The sequence below is a fragment of the Pseudophryne corroboree genome, chromosome 1 (assembly GCF_028390025.1).
Source record: "Pseudophryne corroboree isolate aPseCor3 chromosome 1, aPseCor3.hap2, whole genome shotgun sequence".
In the NCBI taxonomy this organism is placed as follows: Eukaryota; Metazoa; Chordata; class Amphibia; order Anura; family Myobatrachidae; genus Pseudophryne; species Pseudophryne corroboree.
The window spans coordinates 774,198,024-774,223,416 of NC_086444.1; the positions used below are offsets into that span (position 1 = coordinate 774,198,024).

Consider the following 25,393-nt stretch of genomic DNA (forward strand, 5'->3'; position numbering starts at 1 on the left):
TTATAGATACGCCACTGTATACAGTATATATATATATATATATATATATTTATTTTTTTCACAGTTAGTTTCCCTATGGACGGGATCCTGGCAATCAGAATACCAACGCCGGAATCCTGACATCCAAGGGAATCCCCGCTGTCGAAATCCCAACATGGGCCCCGAATCCCCACTTGGTGGGTGGTCTATGCCACCCCCGAGGGAGAATAAATTAGTGTGGCGAGGGGACACGTTGCGCTCCCCATCAGGATCCCTCATGTCGGCAATCCGGTGTCGGTATTATAACTGCCAGGATCCCATACTGAATCCAGAAAGATGGCAGGGTGCAGAGGCAAAGAGGGGGGGGGGGAGAGGGTGAGAGGAAGAGAGGGAATGGTGGTGGGAATGGGGGTGGAGAGGGAGAGGGGGTTGGAAGGAAGAAAGAAAGAGAGAGAGAAAGGCGGAAGGGTGCAGAGGAAAGGGGGGAAGAGAGAGAACGATAAGGGGAGGAAGAGATGTAAGGATGTAGAGGGAAAGAGGGGGACACATCTGACTGAGACCTATATTTTATAAAGTGCATTTTTATAGCTATAATGAAAACTAGGATATACTCACCCTGGGAGGACACTGGCAACGTGGTAGGGAGGAAGTGTAACAGGATGATCCACGGCTGTATATTGTGCAGTGGCAGCTGATCTCGGGGGTGGAACCAGCCATCCACCAGACAGGAAAATCAGGGTCATTGATACTTAGGGAGAAGTTAAACTCTGGCCGGTCCCCAACACAGACACAGAATCTGTGTGACAGCAGCTGCTGATGGGGTCCGGCCCAGAGGAAAGTACCCTGATCTCCTGGTGGCCCAATGTGTTCTTATCACCACAGTTCTGCTGCAGGCCCCCGGAGACCTGCCCGGCACTTTCGTTGCCTGATGCCGGTAGTGCCTGCAGGGACTGATACTGACCAGCCTCCTGTAGCATTGCCCACATAGTACCTCTCTCCCGCAGCGCGGCTTAGTTGCTCTCCTGCCTCCCGTGACGTCACATCTGTTATGGTTTATGTAATTGAGGCAGAGACTGCAAATGCTGGCATCGCAATGGAGTAATCAGAGCAGTGCGCATCCGGAGCAGAGCTGAATAGATTACCCCTGCTGCTGGATGAAAAAAGATAAGAAAGTATCATTTCTTTCATCCAGCAGCAGGGGTAATCTATTCAGCTCTCCTCCAGATGCGTACAGCTCTGATTACTCTATTGCGATGTCGGCATCTGCAGTCTCTGCCTCTGTCACATTTCAAGCCTTGACCCCTCCCCCCACCTTACCTTTTCCTTGTTTGGCTACTCTCCCAGTACACCACAATGCCTGATAGTGCAGGAGAGGAGATGTAGCGGCATGCGCTGGAGCTCCGGAACCCGGCAGCTGCCCAATGTGCTGACAGTCTGCCAGGGTCCGGGCTGGAAGCAGCGGCGCCTGTTCAGTAAAATGACCTACACTAATTGCCCTGTAACGGGGACCCCTGGGAGTCTGTGTTTTCAGTGGGGTGAGGTGAGGTAAGCCTATGGAGTAGGAGTGAGGGGGTGGGGTTTAAGAGCCATTCAGGGGTGGTTGTGAGAAGCCATCTAAGGGATTTTTCATGATGGATATTACTAGCCCTCCTTCCCTTGTTACACTGTTTTTTGTGGTTTGGTGTCAGCTTTATTGTTGGGGATAAGAACGGTTGCAGTTGCCATCTGCCTTGGACCTTAAGGTGCACTCCCCTCAAATAAATGTTTTAGGCTGATTCTACCCTACTGGGGTCAGCAGCACCACCGGTCCAGGTGGGCCTCAGGTTGTTGTGTCATTGGGGTGGGAGGTGGTTACCTTAAGCGTGGTTTTAGTCTGGCTGTTCGTCTTTCATTAGATGACCAGTACGGGTAAGCAGTGATAATCTTGCATTGTGGGGCCGTTCTTTTTGTGCCACCATACTTAGATCTGTCTTTCTTGCTTCCTCTTTTAGTTATCCTAGTTATATATACATATAGTCTAGTTATCTATCTTAGATATATTATATATGTATTTTTAAATAGTTTATTAGTTTAAATAAATAGTTAATACATATATAAATAAAAATAATTACTGACTAAATAGTTGATAGATAAAGCTGACCTTCCTTTCCCCTTATTCAAGTCTCTGTGTCCTTGTTTATGAGTTTGAAGTTATGGATTTGCCTTGCATTGGAGGGAGGGGGGGGTGTGCAGGTGATGGGTAGCTTAATTGTTTGTGATCCATTAATGTTAATTTTGTTGAATAGTATTATTTTATAAAGATGGTCAGCTTCATGTAGAAGGAGTTAATATTAATGTGAAAATTTTACGTTAATGTGCAGCTTCATTTAGTCATCTTTTTTAATTAACATTTTATTACATTTATGTACATTTGTAATTCTAATTTTAATATCTGACTACCACACTGCTGCCTAATTTCTGTTCTGTATGCATTTCTGCTCAGTACTTATGTGCGGAAAAGTACATATAAACTGTATAGTCTGCAAGTAAGTTTTTAGATTTTAAGATTTGTAGCACTATGGGGGCTCCATACTTTACTTGATAATGGTCTGGTCTTTTTTTACTATAAACCCACCTCTGGTTCTCCCACTTACTGTATGATATACTGTGACTTGTTTCATGCTCTGGACAATATCAGCTGCTGCTTGTTGATAGCCACCTTGTAACTCTACACAGTAAAGACAAGATAGCCCCTGCACTCTGTAATGATCTCTGCGACTATCTTGGGATAGGGCATGAAGTCTCCCAAGAGGACAGGGAGACTGTAATCTGCCATTTGTTCACTCCTCTTTCAAAATACTGCACTGAATATGTCATTTAGTAGGAGCTGGGAAATGATGAAGCAATTCCCTGTGAATATTTAATGCCCCTCACACACACTGGAAAAATGTCCCAGACCTTCCAAAAATGAAGCAAGTCAGGCACGATAAAGCAACATGCTGTGATTCACCTAAACTTCTTACTCTGAGTAAAACATTTTCCTTACAACAATGCGTCTCTTGCCAGATTATTACAGCAAGTTGCTGCCAATCAATCAGTTTCTACCTATAATTTCATAGTATGCACTTGATAAATGTTTCTTCAAAGCTGATTGGTACCCATGGGCAACTTCTCCACTGGCTCACTTCTCCACTCTTCTACATACATCTCCCCCTCTGTTTTGTTGAGGCCACTACTATCCACCCCATACTGCCTTTCCAGACATAAGGTTTTATACAGTACATGCAATATGCGTACAGGGCTAAAATACTAAAATGTGTGCATTTGTTTTTTGAGCATGTGCAAACTGAGATAAAACAAAATATGCAAACTGGCATAGCCTTCCTTCTATATCGGCCTAAGTTTGCTCATAAGTCTACCATCTAAGTGGTCTTAATGCACCATATTGCACTTTTTAGGGATGATGAAACAAGCCTTGGAGATAGATAAATTTGACCAGATCAACTAATCATGTTCTATCCTCCTTTTTAAATAATGAGCTAGATAGATGACAGAATATGATTGGTTGCTTTGCACAATTTCTCCACTTTATCTCTCTCCAGGGGCCGGATGTAATGCCGGAATGCTGGCCAAACTCAGACTTTTTTTAAAGGGGAAATCACTTACAAGGCAAAACCATGCCTTGTACATGATTTCCCCTTTAATAAAACGTGAGAGTTCCGCTGACATCCCGCACGGCCGCCAAACTCGGGCAGCAGCAAGGGTTCTTATGGAGCTTAGGCCACAACTAGCAAGACCCCTATACTTGATTTTCAATAGTTCAATTAGATCAGGCATGGTACCGAAGGATTGGCATATAGCTGAGGTAGTGCCATTATTTAAAAAGGGTTCCAAAAATCATCCGGGTAACTACAGACCGGTTAGTTTGACGTTTATAGTGGGAAAAATATTGGAAGGAATTCTAAGGGATAGCATACAGGAGTATCTACCGACCACTAAGATTATTAGCAAGAACCAGCATGGGTTTGTGAGGGACAGATCATGTCAAACTAACTTAATTAGCTTCTACGAGGAAGTGAGCTATAATCTTGACCAGGGAAAAGCAGTGGATGTGGTCTACTTAGATTTTGCAAAAGCCTTCGATACAGTGCCTCACAGGAGACTGCTCATCAAATTAAAGGAGCTTGGCCTAGGAAAAACTGTTTGTACATGGATAAGTAACTGGCTGGATAACAGGGTACAGCGAGTAGTGATCAATGGGCAGTCCTCAAGCTAGACCCCAGTAGTCAGCAGAATACTACAAGGTCCATACTCTGGCCACTACTGTTCAGCATATTTATCAATGACCTAGAAATAGGCCTGGAAAGCACAGTGTCAATCTTTGCAGATGATACTAAACTGTGTAGGGTAATTAATTCGGAAATAGATGTGGAGTCTCTACAGAATGACTTACCTAAACTTGAAATCTGGGCGTCTAAATGGAGAATGAGGTTCAATATAGAAAAATGCAAGGTTATGCATTTAGGGACTAAAAACAAACTTGCACCCTACATATTAAATGGGGAAAGTCTAGGGGTAAAAGTATTGTAAAAAGATTTGGAGGTACTCATTGATAATAGGCTTAATAACAGTATACAATGTCACAGCGCAGTAAAGAAGGCAAGTAAGGTGCTAGCGTGCATAAAATGGGGAATTGAGACAAGGGACGAGGATGTAATCCTGCCGCTGTGCAAATCATTGTTACGTCCGCACCTGGAATATTGTGTTCAGTTTTGGGCACCACTTTAGAAAAAAGATATCGGTGAACTCGAAAGGGTTCAAAGGCGAGCTACTAAATTGATTAAAGGACTAGAGGGACTGGATTACGAGGAAAGGTTTACTAGGTTGAATATGTATATACTGGAAAAGAGGTGTCTAAGAGGAGACATTATTAATATCTTCAAATATGTAAAGGGACATCACAAAGAGTTATCAGAGGAAATATTTCTTAAAAAAACTCTGTTTAGGACACGTGGGCACTCGCTGAGGCTGGAGGAGAGAACATTCCGTATGCAACAGAGGAAAGGGTTCTTCACTGTTAGGGCAATATGGATTTGGAATTCCCTGCCAGGGAAGGTGGTAATGGTGGACTCTGTAACTGCATTTAAAAAAGGATTGGATACATTTCTGATTGAAAATGATATCCAAGGTTATAAGATTTAAAATACTGACGTTGATAACCCGGGTCTAGCATGATTTATAGTTGTTAACTAGTCATAAAACATTACTTCAGCAGGTACATTATAATCAACTCAACTTAATACAGGTTGAACACGATGGGCATTTTACTTCTATTCAACCTCAATTATTATGTTACATCTGGCCCCAATACTTGATACATCTCCCCCTTCATCTGAATAACCTCACACTGATTCTACAGTTTCTTTTTTTCTATCAGAAATTAAACATACAGTATGTAAGAAAAAAGAAAGCATTTTCTGCATGCTACGGAACAATTTACAACTCTAATCTTAGGGTTAGAGTCACTGCTCTCGTATCCTCTGTGCCATGATTTGACATCAGTTTTAATTTGCTGCTTTTTAATGAAGGTCATACTGTTAAAAAAAAAAAAAAATTGTCTGAAATGGAACAAATGATTATATCCAAATATACAGTATTACTTGAGGAAATGTTTTAATTATATAAGACTATGCTCAGTTTCACAATCTGGTAATTAGCTTTCATTTTATTTTATTTTTCACTCCATTGTTTTTTATTTCTCTAGTTTGCTATTCCTATTTTGATTACAACTCTTAGTCATATATACTTTAAAGGCTTTGAGTGAACAATTTAAAATTACAACTCATTTAAATAAATCTGCACCTCGTAAAATGAGTCAAGTGGTGCTGCACAGTAAGTTTTAAATGGATTTGGATTGTAAGGACATAAAACTCTTTTGTTATGGCTGATCTCATATTATTATAGTACTAAATAAAGAAGCTGTGTATTTAAACTACTGTATACCTAGAAGTTGCATTTACCGAAGAACGCCAGTTTACTGTATTTTCACTCAGAAAATGTGTTTTGCTAGATGGTATGACATGTAATAGGATGGTATATTGCTTATGGTAAATCATACTGAGGTAACCATGGCTAGCACTGTTTAACTGTAACTTTGCAGATTCTTATATCTTAGGGATTGGTTTTTGAATTGCATTAAGCCAATTAAGCAGCAAGTACCACTTGCATAGCACGTATTTTGAGTCTGATCACACTGCTGCTGAGCTGAGCATTGCACTTACAGGTACATCAGTCTGATGAGTACACATTCGGCCTCTCCGAGAGCATACTGTAGCTCAGTGCAATGGAGCAATGGCCAAATTCAGTTTCCTATCTGGCACTTTTGTAAATGGGACTCCAGGATGCCAGCTCCAACATATTTTGGAGTGCAAAAGGGATTTATGATGATAGAGGTGGCAACATAGAGTTAATGAGCTCTCTGCTCCATTTGGACAGTCCTTCTCATTGAGGTCTAGCGGGTAACACTCAGGGAGTAGAGAGGTGAAATCAGTTGTGTAGAATTGATAGAATTGATTTTCTGCTTTCGTAACACACTTCTTTTATCTTAAGGGTTCTACATATACCAAAGAACTGATTACTTAAAGCCAGAGTGATTATTTCAATAGTCAGGCCTCCATATGGAGAGTCTATTATATGATGGCAGGGTCTTACTTACACCTTGTGGAGCCCATTCATTTACGTGACCACGATCGTTAAAATGTGGAAACAGTAAATTTTGCATTAAGTGACAGGCACAATCATCATTGGAGTACCGTTGGAGTACTGTTGGATTCCCACCATGGCCCAGTTATGGATATGGTGGGAGTACTGTTGAATTCCCAACATGGCCCTAACTGTGCGGAGTTTGTATATTCTCCCCGTACTTGCGTGGGTTTCCTCCTGGTACTCCGATTTCCTCCCACAATTCAAAAATATATATACTGGTAGGTTAATTGGCTCCGAACAAAATTAACCCTAGCGTGAATGTGTGTACATTTGCTAGGGAATATAGATTGTAAGCTCCACTGGGGCAGGGACTGATGTGAATAAGCAAATATTCTCTGTAAAGCGCTGCTGATATCAGAATTTTAAAAGCAGTGAGTAAGTTTTCAAAAATCACACTTGGAAAAGTTTTAAAATTCAAACTTAAATTGTTTTTTAAAATATTGGCTTTGTTTAAACCTTCAAAGATTGGCAACTACAGCAATTTGTCTAAAATCTTTATTCATGCGGCATGTAATGGGACTATAGCGTAAAATGTATGCATTAATTGCTCTTATGTAAATTGCATGCATCAGCCCTCAAAAAGTAACATTTCAAGCAATATACTGCAAAAAGTATATTAAGAAATGTGAAAATGTAGTTACCATGTTTTAATATTTATAACTTTGCATTCCACATTGTGTTTTTACAGTTCTTCTGTTGAGACAGATTGTTCTTAATCCAAACAGATGGGTGCATAGTAGTTATAGAATTGTCCAAATTCTTACAAAGCTTTTCATGGTGGCTTGTATTCAAGGATTAGCATATACAGTATACAGACACAGTAGGATAAATTCATCATTAATAATAAGTCAAAGGTATAGTCCTATAATTTGTTTTAACATATTTTAAATCATTTCTCACTAAACCTACAAAAGAAGTTATTATCCGTGGTGACATGCCCAGCAAATCACTACACATATAGGGGGTCATTCAGACCCAGCTACTGTTGCGGCATGCAGAGCAGTTTGCCGGTGGTGGCATGCTGCGCATGCGCAGAGGCCACACAGCATCTGCACAGAATCACACATTGTGGTCGTATCCCCGATGAATGCGACCGTAATGTGATTGACAGCGGCGGGCGTTTTCGGGGCAGTGACACAGCATTGGGGGAGCGGGAAGTACAGGGGTGGGCTGGGACCATTTGCGGGGTGGCTGCATGACATCACAAGCAGCAGCTACAATAAAAAAAAGGCTGCTGACCACCTGACAGCGCAGCCATGCTGCACTGTCAGGGGTCAACCTTAGATCCGATGCGATCACAATTAGATTGCGAATGCATCAGGAGGAGGCCTTCAACATGGTGGGCGGCCATCAGCACGTACAGAGATGAACGCAGATGTGGGTGTGTATGCAGCCATCTGCGTTCATCTCTGAACAAACCCCCCCCCCCCCTAGTTTGCAGATCATGTTTGCTGTTTATTGTTATTTTGTGGTTTATTTGCTTTTCTTGCACTGGAGTGCATGACCTTTGCCATGTGATTGCATCCCGGAAGGATGCGATCGCATAGTGATTGAAAGCCACAGGCATTGGGGGGGAAGGGGTGGCGCTGTGTTATTTACAGGGCGTGGTCCGGGCGTGTCCGGACCATTTTCAGGGTAGCTGCATGACGTCACATGTCGCTCTGTAAAAAAAAATGGTGCCGGACTGCTTGCGCTGGCAGGAGTCAACCTCAAATCAATGCGTCCACAATTACATTGTGGATACATTGCGAGGCAGGGCCACACACATGCTGGGCAGCATGTGAGTAGATGGACACAGATCTTGCTGCAGGAAGCAAGAACCGCATCCATCTTTGAATAACCCCCTTACTCTTTTCCATTTTCAAGGAATTGAAATTATGGCACCCAAAAATACTTTTACTAGCTTTTATGTTTCTTGAATGAATCTAAGGGCCTTTGAACAGGCACTGGTTGGGCTGGAGGGCATCTGTCACCTAGGCTGGTGCCTGTGGAGCTTCTTGGAACAGAATACTGCCTGGCCACTCTGATTGTGAATTACAATAGAGTGACCAGACTGCATTCTCTACCTGCCTCCCAGCCTGCAGCCAGACAGTAAATGGCTGTCTACATGCTGATCAGTGGATGGTTGGAACTATCCATCAGTCAGAGTGCAGCATTCTCTATCTGCCACCCAGCCTGCAGCCATAAAGTGAATGGCTGTCAGCATGCTGATTGGTGGAAGGCTTGAATTATGTCCCAACATGGACTTCTGATTCCTATGCCACAACACTGTATCCATCCATATCCAGGACATTCATCTACGCCGCACAGACCTCAGTAATGCCAAATGGCTAAGCAGTGGCGTCACATGCCGGGTGTGGGGGAGACACCAAAGTGCCGGCTCTTCTGCAGTGACAGGACCGGAGTGCTGCAATGTGATATTCACCTGCAGCACTTGGCTCCTGTCATACATGAAGAGCCGGCACAGCACTCAGCCCAGTCTCCAGGGGCAAGCAGTATCTCCAGGGATGCTGGACATGCCCCGAGTGAAGAAATGGATACCCCCAATAGACCACACCCCATTTTGTTAGGCAACACCCCATAGACGTGCCGGGGGAGTAGTGAAGAGTTTGTACCCTCTGTGGCTAAGCATCTTTTTACCATATATAATTATGTTACTTTGTCTTATTTAGTTATTTTCCCTACTTACAATAAACATTTTACAGTACATATAAAAACAGAGTTAATTATATTTCCACCAACCAGTAGTAGTTACCAACCTGATATCTCTATCACTGTTGATAACTCAACAATCAACCATAAAATACAAGCTTGCTGCCTACTCCGCTCTGTGGAATGCCCTCCCACACACAATAAGACTCTCCTCTAGTCTCTAAACCTTCAAGCGTTCCCTGAAAATTCACTTCTTCAGGCAAGCTTATCAGATTCCCAGAACCGCCTATATATACTTCATAAACTTTCCTATCCAAGGACAGTCCATGCATATCCTTACATATTTTCTCTTTCTTCACCTTCACATCCTCCTGACCCCTGGCCAACATTGCTGTGTAACCATTTCATATAGCCCACCAAGAACCTTTGCAATCTGGTGGACCATTATGCCTTAGATAACACCTATCCTTGTGTATCAAAGCCTATATCCCTATAAATTGGAAGCCTGCGAGCAGGGCCTTCCTATCTCTGTGACTGTCTATTATTACACAGTTTAGCCTTCCTACCTCTATGACTGTCTGTTATTACCCAGTTTTGTTTTATCAGTGTTGTTTGCAATTGCAAAGTGCAACGGAATTTGCTGTCCTACACAAGAAACTGTTAATAAATAAAATAAATAAATAAATAAAACGCTTGGTTGGGATTGTACATGTATCACCATTTGTAAGACCCCCCCCCCCCCCTTCTTCAAGAGAAAGTGCAACACTGCTTCACTTACATTGAAATAAAATATACCACAAACACATAGTTGGAGTCCTTGAGCTGATGAATATAACTAGTGTTCTGATCATTTTATTACTTTTCATTAAATATTACATATCAATTTATGGTCGGCAGATGCCTACTCAGTGGTACTTAGGTTAATAGATTCGTAATTTAGCAAAATTAAACAGCATAGCATCCTAATGAAATTTACATTCTCACTGACATTTATGAAGTCTTCACTTTTATTAATTCACCTTATTTATAGTTAGTAATTACCATTTTAAAATTATGTGTATATGCTTTAATATAGATATACTGCAATGCATGCAAGTTTTATAAATAGCAAGTATACAAGTGGGTTAACACATTCTTGTATATGCTTTAACATAGATATACGGCAATGTATGCAAGTTTTATAAATAGCAAGTATACAAGTGGGTTAACACATTCTGAAATAGTGGAGATCACATTACCTTATACTGTACAAGCTTAAGAGGACAGATAGGAGCAGTCAGCAGTCTGTCAGGATACCCTTCATAAACTGCTTCCTATCAATATTGCGGAGATTGGGAAGAATGTACAAACATAAATAGCATGCACAGAAAGAAGGGGCAAAGGCAACATTTCCTCAGGGGGCTCTGATTGCCACTCTTTTATGCATTATCACTTAACATACAGTTTTGAAAGTTTGCATGCACTTCAGACTTATCTATCTATTATATATTATATATTAAATAGAAATCAACTCAAAAAGTTATGTTTAATTAATAGCCCCTCAAGTATAGTAGCAGATCTGTTGGTATGCCTTTCTAGACACCCCTGCAAGTTGGGAGAAAAGTCTTTGTTCCTTGTTGACATTCAGGAAAGAAAGAAAGAAAGAAAGAAAGAAAGAAAGAAAGAAAGAAAGAAAGAAAGAAAGAAAGAAAGAAAGAAAGAAAGAAAGAAAGAAAGAAAGAAAGAAAGAAAGAAAGCGCTATATTGTCAGTGCACATAAGGAAGATTAGATCCGGTTATCCCATCTACCTATATTTTAATAAAATTTAACTTTTATTGATATCCATTTAAAACTGGTGTATATTACTTACACATTACCACGAGTATAAGCGAAACATAGAGGTTAAAATTTTGACATAAACAAAACATACAAGGTGCAATGAAATAAAGGTGAATTTAAGATTAAACTGTGTGTCCACGTGCTTTATTCTAATGTCCAAGTATATATAGTCTATTATTCCATAATTGGATCAGTATTCATTCATTTGTTTAGTCCTTATCAGATTCATGAAGGAGGCATTATGGAGAATATAAATATCAATTATGATAGTACCCCAAATATGAATTCAACCTGGGCTATTTAGTTCCAAGTTAGGTGTAATAGAATATTCGTCGCAATATCTACTTAGATCAGATATATAATATGATACATTTTATAAAGGTGATACTATAAATCCAACACTGATGTATGATATACTCTGAGACATCCAACAGAAGGAGAGCTGCAAACAGTGCTGCTTGTTTAGAACACTGACACTGACTTGACACAATTGTGGCTTTGTCCAGTCCCTGCCTATGTTAGAAACTGAATGAATATAGGGTGTCATTCTGACCCGTTCGCATGCTGCGGTTCATCGATGCAGTGCAAAAGGCTCGGAAATGCACATGCGCATGCGACAGCCGTCACCGGGCAATGACCATAATAAAGATGAAGGTGCTCGCAAGAAGATTGACAGTGGGGAGGCATTCCGGGGCGGATACTCACCGTTTTCCGGGTGTGGAGATCTGAACACAGGCATATCCAGGCGTTTGGAGGGCGGTTGTCTGACGTCAATTCCGGGACCTTCATCGCTGGATCCATCGCACAGGATAAGTAATTGCAGGGCTAGTCTTGTTCTGGACAAAACCTTTTTAGCATAGCAGGGCTGCACAAGCAATTGCAGCCCTGCTATGCTAAAATACACTCCTCCATAGGCAGCGTCTTGTTGATTGCACGAGCAGCAAAAAGTTGCTACGTGCGATAAACTTGGAATGACCCCCATAATGCAGTTTTGGCTATCAATTCTCCAGTGTTAGGATCAAGACAGATTTTTAAGGACTTCAGACAGGGCAATGCTGATACCTATACCTGTACCCCCTTATTGTCTATGAACAACGTCAATCACAGACATATCATATTGGTCATGCAATACAGTAGGTGCTGATATATCATGCAGATAAATCATTACATATGCCTATACAGGCGATTTATTGAGCGAGTCTTATGCCCACCACAGGAACTGCTGACAATGACATTGTACCGGTTCCTGTGGCCAGGCATATACAGTGCATCCGGAAAGTATTCACAGCGCTTCCATGCAGTTCTTATAGGCATTCCTGGTCATTGACGGGAGAATGGCTTGAGTTGGCGGATTTTACGGTCTTGTGCCGGTGTCATGGACTGTGTCGAAAGGCAGCCAAATACCTTCAGACATTCTGAGCAACTATAGGGTTGATTAGAAGTTCAATGGTGTGGACGATGTCCGCTTGACACACCATGGTGGACTAGAGATGCAGCCAGTGGGCATCTCATTAGACAGTCCATATGCTGCAGCATTAGCATACTTTCCCAGTAGCAGCTTCAACAAAAGTCAAAGCTTCTGCTGCTTAGTGTCCATCTCTAAATCACCCCTCTACCCGCAGTAAGAAGACTGCTTTCAATGCTTCCCTTGCATTGCACGTCACCTCCCTTCATCTTCATTCAACCTACCAAATATCCTTACCCACTACAAATTTCACTATCACCACTTCAAACCTTCCTCCTGTCATTCTGACTGGATAGCCTCCACCTCCTCTGCTATGTGCCTGGTCACTTAAGCTTGATGTCAATTGAAGCCTAATGTACTGTAGTTAGTTTGGTTCTCTTTTTATTCCTCAGGCAGGATGTAATGAAAACTTGTCCCAAAGGGAGAGGGAAGCTGCTGATGATAAATAAATGGATGTAGATAAAGATCAGATACTGTCTAGGTGAGACTATTGCACTTAACTATTGAATTTGTCTGTAATTCTCTTGGAGGTCTTGGATGTGCTTTTCCCAAATGACAATTGCCAAACTTACCTATGTTTTGCAGCTCTGCCTGGGAGGTCTTAGAGAAGGAGGACAGGTTACAAGTGTGGAGTGACTGGCACTGAGATACATGTTGTCATTGCCCTGCACTTGCTTCCAAATGCAGCAATTCATGGCCCATTGCAGCAGGGTTCGGGACTTAATGAAGGGTAGAACCTGAGAGGTTGGATAGCTCTCCTAGGATTCCGGGGGACCTCACCGAAAGCCTGGAAATTATTTGAGTCTCTCCAGCAGAATAGGCAAGCATGTGTTTTCTAGAGATGAGCGCCTGAAATTTTTCGGGTTTTGTGTTTTGGTTTTGGGTTCGGTTCCGCGGCCGTGTTTTGGGTTCGAACGCGTTTTGGCAAAACCTCACCGAATTATTTTTGTCGGATTCGGGTGTGTTTTGGATTCGGGTGTTTTTTTCCAAAAACACTAAAAAACAGCTTAAATCATAGAATTTGGGGGTCATTTTGATCCCAAAGTATTATTAACCTCAAAAACCATAATTTACACTCATTTTCAGTCTATTCTGAATACCTCACACCTCACAATATTATTTTTAGTCCTAAAATTTGCACCGAGGTCGCTGTGTGAGTAAGATAAGCGACCCTAGTGGCCGACACAAACACCGGGCCCATCTAGGAGTGGCACTGCAGTGTCACGCAGGATGTCCCTTCCAAAAAACCCTCCCCAAACAGCACATGACGCAAAGAAAAAAAGAGGCGCAATGAGGTAGCTGTGTGAGTAAGATTAGCGACCCTAGTGGCCGACACAAACACCGGGCCCATCTAGGAGTGGCACTGCAGTGTCACGCAGGATGTCCCTTCCAAAAAACCCTCCCCAAACAGCACATGACGCAAAGAAAAAAAGAGGCGCAATGAGGTAGCTGTGTGAGTAAGATTAGCGACCCTAGTGGCCGACACAAACACCGGGCCCATCTAGGAGTGGCACTGCAGTGTCACGCAGGATGTCCCTTCCAAAAAACCCTCCCCAAACAGCACATGACGCAAAGAAAAAAAGAGGCTTTTTACTGATATTTGGTGTTTTGGATTTGACATGCTCTGTACTATGACATTGGGCATCGGCCTTGGCAGACGACGTTGCTGGCATTTCATCGTCTCGGCCATGACTAGTGGCAGCAGCTTCAGCACGAGGTGGAAGTGGATCTTGATCTTTCCCTAATTTTGGAACCTCAACATTTTTGTTCTCCATATTTTAATAGGCACAACTAAAAGGCACCTCAGGTAAACAATGGAGATGGATGGATTGGATACTAGTATACAATTATGGACGGGCGGCCGAGTGCCGACACAGAGGTAGCCACAGCCGTGAACTACCGCACTGTACTGTGTCTGCTGCTAATATATAGACTGGTTGATAAAGAGATAGTATACTCGTAACTAGTATGTATGTATAAAGAAAGAAAAAAAAACCACGGTTAGGTCACTGGTATATACAATTATGGACGGGCTGCCGAGTGCCGACACAGAGGTAGCCACAGCCGTGAACTACCGCACTGTACTGTGTCTGCTGCTAATATATAGACTGGTTGATAAAGAGATAGTATACTCGTAACTAGTATGTATGTATAAAGAAAGAAAAAAAAACCACGGTTAGGTCACTGGTATATACAATTATGGACGGGCTGCCGAGTGCCGACACAGAGGTAGCCACAGCCGTGAACTACCGCACTGTACTGTGTCTGCTGCTAATATATAGACTGGTTGATAAAGAGATAGTATACTCGTAACTAGTATGTATGTATAAAGAAAGAAAAAAAAACCACGGTTAGGTGGTATATACAATTATGGACGGGCTGCCGAGTGCCGACACAGAGGTAGCCACAGCCGTGAACTACCGCACTGTACTGTGTCTGCTGCTAATATATAGACTGGTTGATAAAGAGATAGTATACTCGTAACTAGTATGTATGTATAAAGAAAGAAAGAAAAACCACGGTTAGGTCACTGGTATATACAATTATGGACGGGCTGCCGAGTGCCGACACAGAGGTAGCCACAGCCGTGAACTACCGCACTGTACTGTGTCTGCTGCTAATATATAGACTGGTTGATAAAGAGATAGTATACTCGTAACTAGTATGTATGTATAAAGAAAGAAAAAAAAACCACGGTTAGGTCACTGGTATATACAATTATGGACGGGCTGCCGAGTGCCGACACAGAGGTAGCCACAGCCGTGAACTACCGCACTGTACTGTGTCTGCTGCTAATATATAGACTGGTTGATAAAGAGATAGTATACTCGTAACTAGTATGTATGTATAAAGAAAGAAAAAAAAACCACGGTTAGGTCACTGGTATATACAATTATGGACGGGCTGCCGAGTGCCGACACAGAGGTAGCCACAGCCGTGAACTACCGCACTGTACTGTGTCTGCTGCTAATATATAGACTGGTTGATAAAGAGATAGTATACTCGTAACTAGTATGTATGTATAAAGAAAGAAAAAAAAACCACGGTTAGGTCACTGGTATATACAATTATGGACGGGCTGCCGAGTGCCGACACAGAGGTAGCCACAGCCGTGAACTACCGCACTGTACTGTGTCTGCTGCTAATATATAGACTGGTTGATAAAGAGATAGTATACTCGTAACTAGTATGTATGTATAAAGAAAGAAAAAAAAACCACGGTTAGGTGGTATATACAATTATGGACGGGCTGCCGAGTGCCGACACAGAGGTAGCCACAGCCGTGAACTACCGCACTGTACTGTGTCTGCTGCTAATATATAGACTGGTTGATAAAGAGATAGTATACTCGTAACTAGTATGTATGTATAAAGAAAGAAAGAAAAACCACGGTTAGGTCACTGGTATATACAATTATGGACGGGCTGCCGAGTGCCGACACAGAGGTAGCCACAGCCGTGAACTACCGCACTGTACTGTGTCTGCTGCTAATATATAGACTGGTTGATAAAGAGATAGTATACTCGTAACTAGTATGTATGTATAAAGAAAGAAAAAAAAACCACGGTTAGGTCACTGGTATATACAATTATGGACGGGCTGCCGAGTGCCGACACAGAGGTAGCCACAGCCGTGAACTACCGCACTGTACTGTGTCTGCTGCTAATATATAGACTGGTTGATAAAGAGATAGTATACTCGTAACTAGTATGTATGTATAAAGAAAGAAAAAAAAACCACGGTTAGGTCACTGGTATATACAATTATGGACGGGCTGCCGAGTGCCGACACAGAGGTAGCCACAGCCGTGAACTACCGCACTGTACTGTGTCTGCTGCTAATATATAGACTGGTTGATAAAGAGATAGTATACTCGTAACTAGTATGTATGTATAAAGAAAGAAAAAAAAACCACGGTTAGGTCACTGGTATATACAATTATGGACGGGCTGCCGAGTGCCGACACAGAGGTAGCCACAGCCGTGAACTACCGCACTGTACTGTGTCTGCTGCTAATATATAGACTGGTTGATAAAGAGATAGTATACTCGTAACTAGTATGTATGTATAAAGAAAGAAAAAAAAACCACGGTTAGGTCACTGGTATATACAATTATGGACGGGCTGCCGAGTGCCGACACAGAGGTAGCCACAGCCGTGAACTACCGCACTGTACTGTGTCTGCTGCTAATATAGACTGGTTGATAAAGAGATAGTATACTACTAATATTATATACTGGTGGTCAGGTCACTGGTCACTAGTCACACTGGCAGTGGCACTCCTGCAGCAAAAGTGTGCACTGTTTAATTTTAATATAATATTATGTACTCCTGGCTCCTGCTATAACCTATAACTGGCACTGCAGTAGTGCTCCCCAGTCTCCCCCACAATTATAAGCTGTGTGAGCTGAGCAGTCAGACAGATATATAATATATATAGATGATGCAGCACACTGGCCTGAGCCTGAGCAGTGCACACAGATATGGTATGTATGTGACTGAGTCACTGTGTGCTGTGTATCGCTTTTTTCAGGCAGAGAACGGATTATAAATAAAAGTGGTGGTCACTGGTCACTATCAGCAAAACTCTGCACTGTACACTACTGAGTACTCCTAATGCTCCCCAAAATTAGTAAATCAAGTGTCTAAACGGAGAGGACGCCAGCCACGTCCTCTCCCTATCAATCTCAATGCACGTGTGAAAATGGCGGCGACGCGCGGCTCCTTATATAGAATCCGAGTCTCGCGATAGAATCCGAGCCTCGCGAGAATCCGACAGCGTCATGATGACGTTCGGGCGCGCTCGGGTTAACCGAGCAAGGCGGGAAGATCCGAGTCGCTCGGACTCGTGAAAAAAAACATGAAGTTCTGGCGGGTTCGGATTCAGAGAAACCGAACCCGCTCATCTCTAGTGTTTTCCTACTGTTTCTGGCTTCCTCAGTGGGGAAATGGATATTACAATAGTTGCTCAGTGTTTGATGTAAACACAAGCTCTTCATTTGCCACCATGAATGAATAAAATAATACAAATAGACAAAGCCAGAAAACTGCTGTAGAATTTACATAAACGCCTACAAAAAGTGGTCACAACAGTAAAGCAAAAACGGTATCCGGTCTTTAGATCGACAGCACTTAGGTCGACACTCATTAGGTCAACCACTATTGGTCGACATGCATTAGGTCGACATGGTCTATAGGTTGACATGGTCACTAGGTCGACATGAGAAAGGTCGACATGGAAAAAGGTAGACATGCATTTTTCAAATGTATTTAAAAAAAATTATACTTTGTCATAATTTACGATCCACGTGGACTACAATTGGGAACGGTAACCTGCATGGCGAGAGAAGCGAGCCATGTGAGGGGACACGGTGCACTAATTGTGGTTCCCGGGCACTTTACGAAGAAAACAATACCAAAAAACCCCCACAAAAAATCATGTCGAACGAAAACGGTCGACCTAGTGACTGTCAACCTACTTACTGTCGACCCTAATATCCACACCCAGCAAAAACACAGACAAATTTTTTGGACAAATAATAACTTCATGACATTATTTGAGGAAGGAACTACCCTTTAAGTCATTTTGCAGATGCGAAAGGCAATAACAGCATTTTTTCACTCCTGTGTCACGCCAACAATGCATGATGTATATTGATAAATCAAGTGCTCAAATATTTCAGGAGCTTATAAACTATAAAATTACTTCTGTCTTGTTCATGGTCATATAAAACAAGGAGATGAATTTCATGATGGCATAAAAATAAGCACAGCACAAACGTAAATCTTCTTTTTCTGTATCTTTGAGTTTATTAAGATGTAACATTTTAAATGCTTCTTTGAGCTGTAAATAAAGCATTGCTGCATGGCGGAAGATCAAAAGTAAATTAAAAACCTATCTTATGTGTCTATTGTGGTAAAGTGGAATCCCCAATAATACAATAAATGCAGATACATAATTTATTGCATGAAAAGATAATGGTAATAAAAATAAGAAGTCAGGCATGCTAAACACCAAGATATAGGAAATATATTATATCTCTGTTTTATGTTGACATATTGCCTTTCACATAATGGAGCTGAGTATTACACCAGCTTGAGCAGTGCAGCTCAGCCCCAATGAGCATAAACAGATGGTCTTTAATGAGATATATAAAATGCGAGTGCATCTAATGTTATTGGTCGTCATGTAAATTAAAGATGCCACCCATTCAGGATTCCTCCAAACAGTGTGGAAATGTGGTGCCCAGTCCCAGACAGGTGGTGTCCAGGAATCCCATGCTGCAGTGCGGGTGACATCACTGTCACTACATCAATGGGCATTTCTGTATGCTGCTTTCAGCTCCACAGTTACAAAAGCTGCAATGGTTCCAAGCCATGCCCACATCTTCAACTCTGGTCTAGGCTGATGCAGGTTAAATTAGAAACCCTATGTCACACAGCCAGCTCTCATTGGACTGTAGCTTCACCTTGCTTTATTTTGGCACCAGTCCATAACACATTTCTTGTTACTGATTGGAAGGAAAGAGTATGGCAGGATTTCAATGGATTTGCAGTGCTAGCAGCTGGCAGTCAGCAACTTCATGTGTAATAATGTGTTGGCTTCTTGCCAGTGTTCCGTGAGGGGACATGACTGAGTGACATTTTGATAATCATTCAGTGTTTTAAGTGTCCCTCTATTATTGACCCCTAGGTAATCACCTAGGATCACCTAATGGTACAATCTGCCCTTTATGTGGTGTGAGGACAAGGGAAGCCTAGAATACAAGGGCGATGCAAAAAAGTGGAATGGTGTGAGGGGGCAGAGGGCAAAGGGGTCACCATCAATAGCTAATGACATGCAACCATGATCAGAAAATCACTGATAATTTAACCATTGATGATTTGTGGCTGTGTATGCTCAAACAAACCCAAAGATGGCGAATCCATTGACCATTGTTCATGGCAGCCAAACATTGACCATTAAAGCACAACTCTAGGCAGAAGCGAAGAGTGGGCTTAAATGCCAGTCAGAGGGTTTGATTCAGAGGCAGACGAGGTTCTGAGAACACGTTAGGAGCTATCATCGGTAAACTGCGCATGCGCAGTGGAGTAGAATTCCTTACTGCGCACACATGAAAAACAGTATGACGATGTTTGCATTTGTGTACAACATTGCTATAGCTTAAGACGGATTCTACAGACAGACAGATAAATTCATTGCAAAGAGGCAGTGTCTTGGGAGTTGTATGGGGATTGTCATGAGTGTGTTTCAATGAGTCGATGTTACAACAGTGTTGCAGTGGTGCATCGGATCCACCAGCGCACTTGAGCAATGCTCAGATAAGAAGAAAGTGGGCATCGCAGGGTTTGCTCAGTCCAAGGGAAGTACTTAAACTGGCATTTTTTCACACTTGAGAATCTGTGCGTAATCTCAGCCTCTAATGAACTGTATGCACCTTTGCATCAGGCCCAGAGGGAGGAGCAGCAGAGAGAAAAGGGATAGACACAAATGAGTTGAAGTGGAGTGCTGGGGGCTATGAGAAGAGTGAAGCTACACAGCAGGATAGAATGCAAGAGAAGTAGGTATCAAGAACAGGACATGAGAAACGGTTGTGGGAAATAAAAGAGAGCGATAAGGCTAAAAACAATTGGAGAGAATGATCGACAGAGGAAGGGATGTTAAGAACTGTGAGGAGTTAATCACATACAATCCTCTGATAAATCTGATAATCTGATCAGAAAAGATTGTGTGCTGCATTTATTCATGTTTACAATGCCCCCATCCAAATGAACATTCAATATTGTTTCATATTGCAGTAATACATAATTTTTTTCATGCCAATTTTTAATTCAACACAGGACTCATGAAAAGTGGTTGTAATAAATTGAAACCAACCATACTGTAAATGATGATAATTCTATGTTATGTGTAATATATGCTTTATTGCTGTTGGTGGTGCTCTCCTAAGTAGGTGAAAAACACAGAGAAATAAACTCTTTTTAGGTGCACTCTGTCAAATAATAGAAAAATAAATAAAAACGTAAACTTTATTCATTAATAATATAAAATGACAAGCAGTAGGGTACACAGATACCAAATGAGTCATAAAGAGTGACTCATAATCATGTATGTACAAAATTAGGGAGAGTTATCAAAAAACATAAATGAGATAAATATAGGATAGAATAGTTCACATCTTGTTTTGGCGGTTTCCTCTCAATGATCATCAATAATGAACAAGTTCAGATACCGCCTTCAAAATAGATTGAGAATTGATGCAAATTTCTAGCTGTAAATAGCAACTGATTGACACATAAGTCTACTGTAAGTACAGATGTGTCCTCTTACATCTTTGCTCTGTGCACATACACAATGCTATGCTTCTGGGCCTAACTCAGACCTGATCGTGGATGTGCGAGAAACTTCTTTGACATGTGGGGGGGACACCCAGCACAGGGCAAGTTCGCCAAGCATGCCAGACCCAGACACCCCCCCCCACACACACACACACCCTACAGACATGAGAGAGCATCGCACAGCAGCAATTCTTTCACATGTTTAGAGTAGCCCCCTGCGCAGCCCACCTGTAAAGGCAGACAGCCTCACAGCATGTTAAGGGTCGCAGCGGCTGCTTATGACATCACACAGCTGCCACGGCTCTCCCTGCAAATGGTCCAGACATGCCTGCGTTGTCTGGACCGCTCCCCTAAAATGGAGCATCAACGCCCACAAAATTCGGCATCGACGCCCCGTTCCCGCTCCCTTCAGGTCTTAAACTGCGTTCTGAAGAGAACACAGTTTAGGACCTTGCACATGCGCACACCAGCGTACGTGCATGTGCAGATGTGCAGAAATCACTTAATAGCGTATTTTGCACATCAGCATCAGGGTCTTAATCGGCCCCACAGTGTTTTCTTAAACAAAGATTTTGAATGCAGATACAGCCTCAAACAGAATATAGGCATGCCGCATATCATTTTAATCAGCAGAAGCTGCCTGTGCATCCTATTGTATTACTTTGCCATTTTGGAATTAAATCATCACAAAAAGAAGCTTGGTGCTACCAAGTCCTGCCACGTCATGGTGTGACTTGAAGGGCTGTTTAGCCTGACTGCAGCAACGATGTAAGAAAACATATCTGTATAATGTTACTAAAATCTGCACCAAATAACTTAATGGAATGAATACCGTGTTGTCAACATCAAAGCCAACTCGCAATAAGTATTTTGTTCATGTTCCAGTGGACAGTGGCAAAAATATAAGTTACATGTTTGTCCCCTCAGGGTATATATAGTCATAACCATATGTAGCAAATACAGAAAATGATCATAGATATTTTCTGATATATGAACATATAGAAGGTCATAAATACAGCAGTCACCTGTCTCATGAGCATGAATATAGTATCACATTCTATAAATAACTTAAGAAGACCTTGTCAATGTAGGCATAATCCATATGTGACATAAATGTAAATAGAAAAGCAGACATCTTTTCTCTTTGCAGGTATAGAAATGTGTGTGCTAAAGACAACATACAGTAAGAAACCAAAAGCAGGGTCTGTATCTAGTAAAACCATCCACATCCCTAGAAGTGACAAGGTACAATGTGGAGGATGCATAGTGCAGAAGAAAGTGAACTAAAGAAAACAATAAAAAAAACACCATCTACATTAGGGATGGGAAACCTTTGGCCCTCCAGCTGTTGTTCAAGTAAAATCACCCTCTGTACTGTTAGATACAAGGGCTATAATGTAATAGCCTGGGAGTTGCCAGATGTGTCAGACTTTGTGCGAGTCTGCCCATATTTTTAAAGTGGCTATAATTTACAAAGCAAAACCGACCAATCCATTCCCCCTGTGGCTACAGTGTATGGAGGCAATGCATGCAGGGAAAGGAGCAAGCTGACACCACACCATTAAATGCCTGCATTTGGTTAGTACAGAGTTGGAGTGGCTGGAATTGGATGCAGTCAATATACCGGTTGTCGGGATCCTGGAATTCAGGAGACTGGCGCCGGAAATCCTGACAGCTGAGGAATTACTGACTCCCCGGAATCCCAAGAAACAATCGGTATTCCCACTTGGTTGGTGGGTCCACGCCACCAACAGAGTCGGAATAGAACCTGTGGCAAGCAAAGTGAGTCACCAGACTCGATGTGTGGCAAGCACAGCGAGGCCATGAGGGGGCTTACTGCCAGGATTATGGCCGACGGGATGCCGCTGTCGGTATAGTGACAGCCGGCATCCCGTCTGCTGGAATATCATATGTATTCCATTGGGATAATAGATTAAACAGAAAACACAGAACAAATGAATGGGGAGCAGTGGCTTACATAGATATATAGCACTGAGGGTGAGCAGTGCAGGATATATAGCAGTAGAGAGATGCAAGGGGGGAGGGAGAGGGGGAAAATAAGGTTAGTAAACACCGTCCATAACATCTACAGTAGTATGGGGGTACCCAAAAGAAACTAAGGATTTAGTAATTAATGAATTATTTATTTGTACATTTTGAAACTTCAGTCACCCTCAAAGTACACTGCACTTGAATCAATACATTTGGCCAAACTTTTTACCATTGCTTAAAACATTTTTTAAACTTATCTTCATTGATGCCTTTTAGAACTTTTTCCGTTTTTTGTTTCACCAAAACGTTTTCCATAAGCTTTCTTCATCACAAGAAATTAAAACAAGTCACATGAGTTGATATGGGGTGAATATGGTGGGTGAGGCAAAGATGTCATGTCAGTTTTGGGGAAAAAAATCTATACACTCAGCACTACATGGGCAGGTGCATTGTCATGATGGAAAAAATAGTCTCCTGTTCACCACAAATCAGGATGTTTTTTCCTCAAAAAATCATGACGCAACCTTCAAAATTTCCAAATAAAAACTTTGGTTGACATTTGGTTGCAGTGCCGTAACTAGGCATTTTAGCGCTGTGTGCAAGAAATGGCATTGGCGCCCCCCCCCCCCCCCACAGACACACACACACACCAAGCAAGATAGGGGCAGTGCGCGCCGTAGGCGCGAAAAAAAAAGAATGTAGGGGTGTGGCTTCATGGGGAAGGGGCGTGGCCACAAAATAATACCAATTCATACTACCGTGCCCAGTAGTCTCCATTTTTTAAATTACGCTGCACAGTAGCGCAACTACACCAGGTAGAGCCCCTTTTACACATTACGGCAGACAGTCCCCCTTTTTACACATTACGGCAGACAGCGTCCCCCTTTTACACATTACGGTAGACAGCGTTCCCTTTTTACACATTACGGCAGACAGCGTCCCCTTTTTACAATTAAGGCAGACAGTGTCCCCCTTTTTACACATAACAGCAGACAGCGTCCTCTTTTTTTACACATTACGACAGACAAAGTCCCCTTTTTACACATAACGGCAGACAGCGTCCCCTTTTTTTAAACATTACGGCAGACAAAGTCCCCTTTTTACACATAATGGCAGACAGAGACCCCTTTTTTACACACTACGGCAGACAGCGTCCCCTTTTCACACATAACGGCAGACAGCGTCCCCTTTTTTACACATTACGGCAGAGAGCGTCCCCCTTTTTACACATTACGGCAGCCAGCGTCCCCTTTTTATATATAACGGCAGACAGTGTCCCCTTGTTTACACATTACGGCAGACAGCGTCCCCTTTTAACACAGTACGGCAGACAGAGACCCCTTTTTAAAAAAAAAGAGAGTGGGAGCGAGGAAGAGAGAAAGAGGGGGAAGAACATAAAAGAGACAAGGGGAAGGATCTGAGAGAGAGAGAGGGCGGGATGCACCAATGTATTAGCACTGCGATTTATGTGCTTTTCTGTCTACAATACTCCTTCGCATATGCAGGAAAGCCTTTTAGGGCACTCGCTCTGTTTGTGGTGTCCGCATACCTGTCCAGCTCGCATCCCGGTGGCATCGCAGCTTGTCCTCATAGACTACTATGACTGGTCCCGTCTTCCGTCTAATGCTGGCAGTTCAAGGGACTTTGTGGATATATTAGGCGGAGACGCTGATCTTAAATGCTGTTATTGCTTTTAAGTGTCCGAAGTAAGATAGTTTTAGCAGTACACTTTTTTTTTCTCTTTGTGCACAATTGGTTTAATTTCTTTTTGTATTCCCCTATTTACTTGCCTATTGTAGTGGTATATGTGGGTGGGTGTATTCAGACAGGGGTTTTCGTAGGCGGTATCACCTTACTGTAACCCTTCATTGATGGTCCTTATCCCCAACCTGCCCCCCTCGCCCCTCTCTCCCCCTCCTCACCCTCCGCTGCCGAAAACCCTGCCACCCGGGTGTTGGCTAATCCAAAACTCGGGGTGGCACGGCTGCAGGGGACGCTAGGACATCGCGGAGGAAGCGTGTTATCACAGTGCACTCTAGGATGGGTGGGTTTTGCTGCATACCGGCGAAGAGGTGAAAAGGAGCACAGCGAATACAGGCGTTGAAATAAACATTACCGCGGCGAAAACTTATGCATCCCACCCAGAGAGAGAGAAAAACATCCGAACTCACCAGGTGGAGGGGGGTCAGCACTCTCTCTCCAGTGCTGAGTCTGGCAGAGTGCTGTGCTGCTGCCGGGACCCCGGACTGCGTGGGTGGCAGCCAGAAGGACTCCTCAGTGGCGGGGGGCTCAGGCGGACTTCAGACCTAGGCCTTGGTGGTGCTTGTGGGCAGGTGGTCGGGTAGGCGGGTGGCCGCGTGTACAACACCACGCGCCGTCGCTCCCACCACCGAGTCCGCCGA

General features: G+C 42.7%; 1 protein-coding gene across 3 annotated transcripts in view; it reads right to left on the reverse strand.

Annotated features, from left to right (window-relative positions):
• Positions 1-25,393, reverse strand: part of STPG2 (sperm tail PG-rich repeat containing 2) — a 1,528,785-nt gene that overhangs the window by 254,400 nt on the left and 1,248,992 nt on the right. The window lies entirely within an intron of this gene.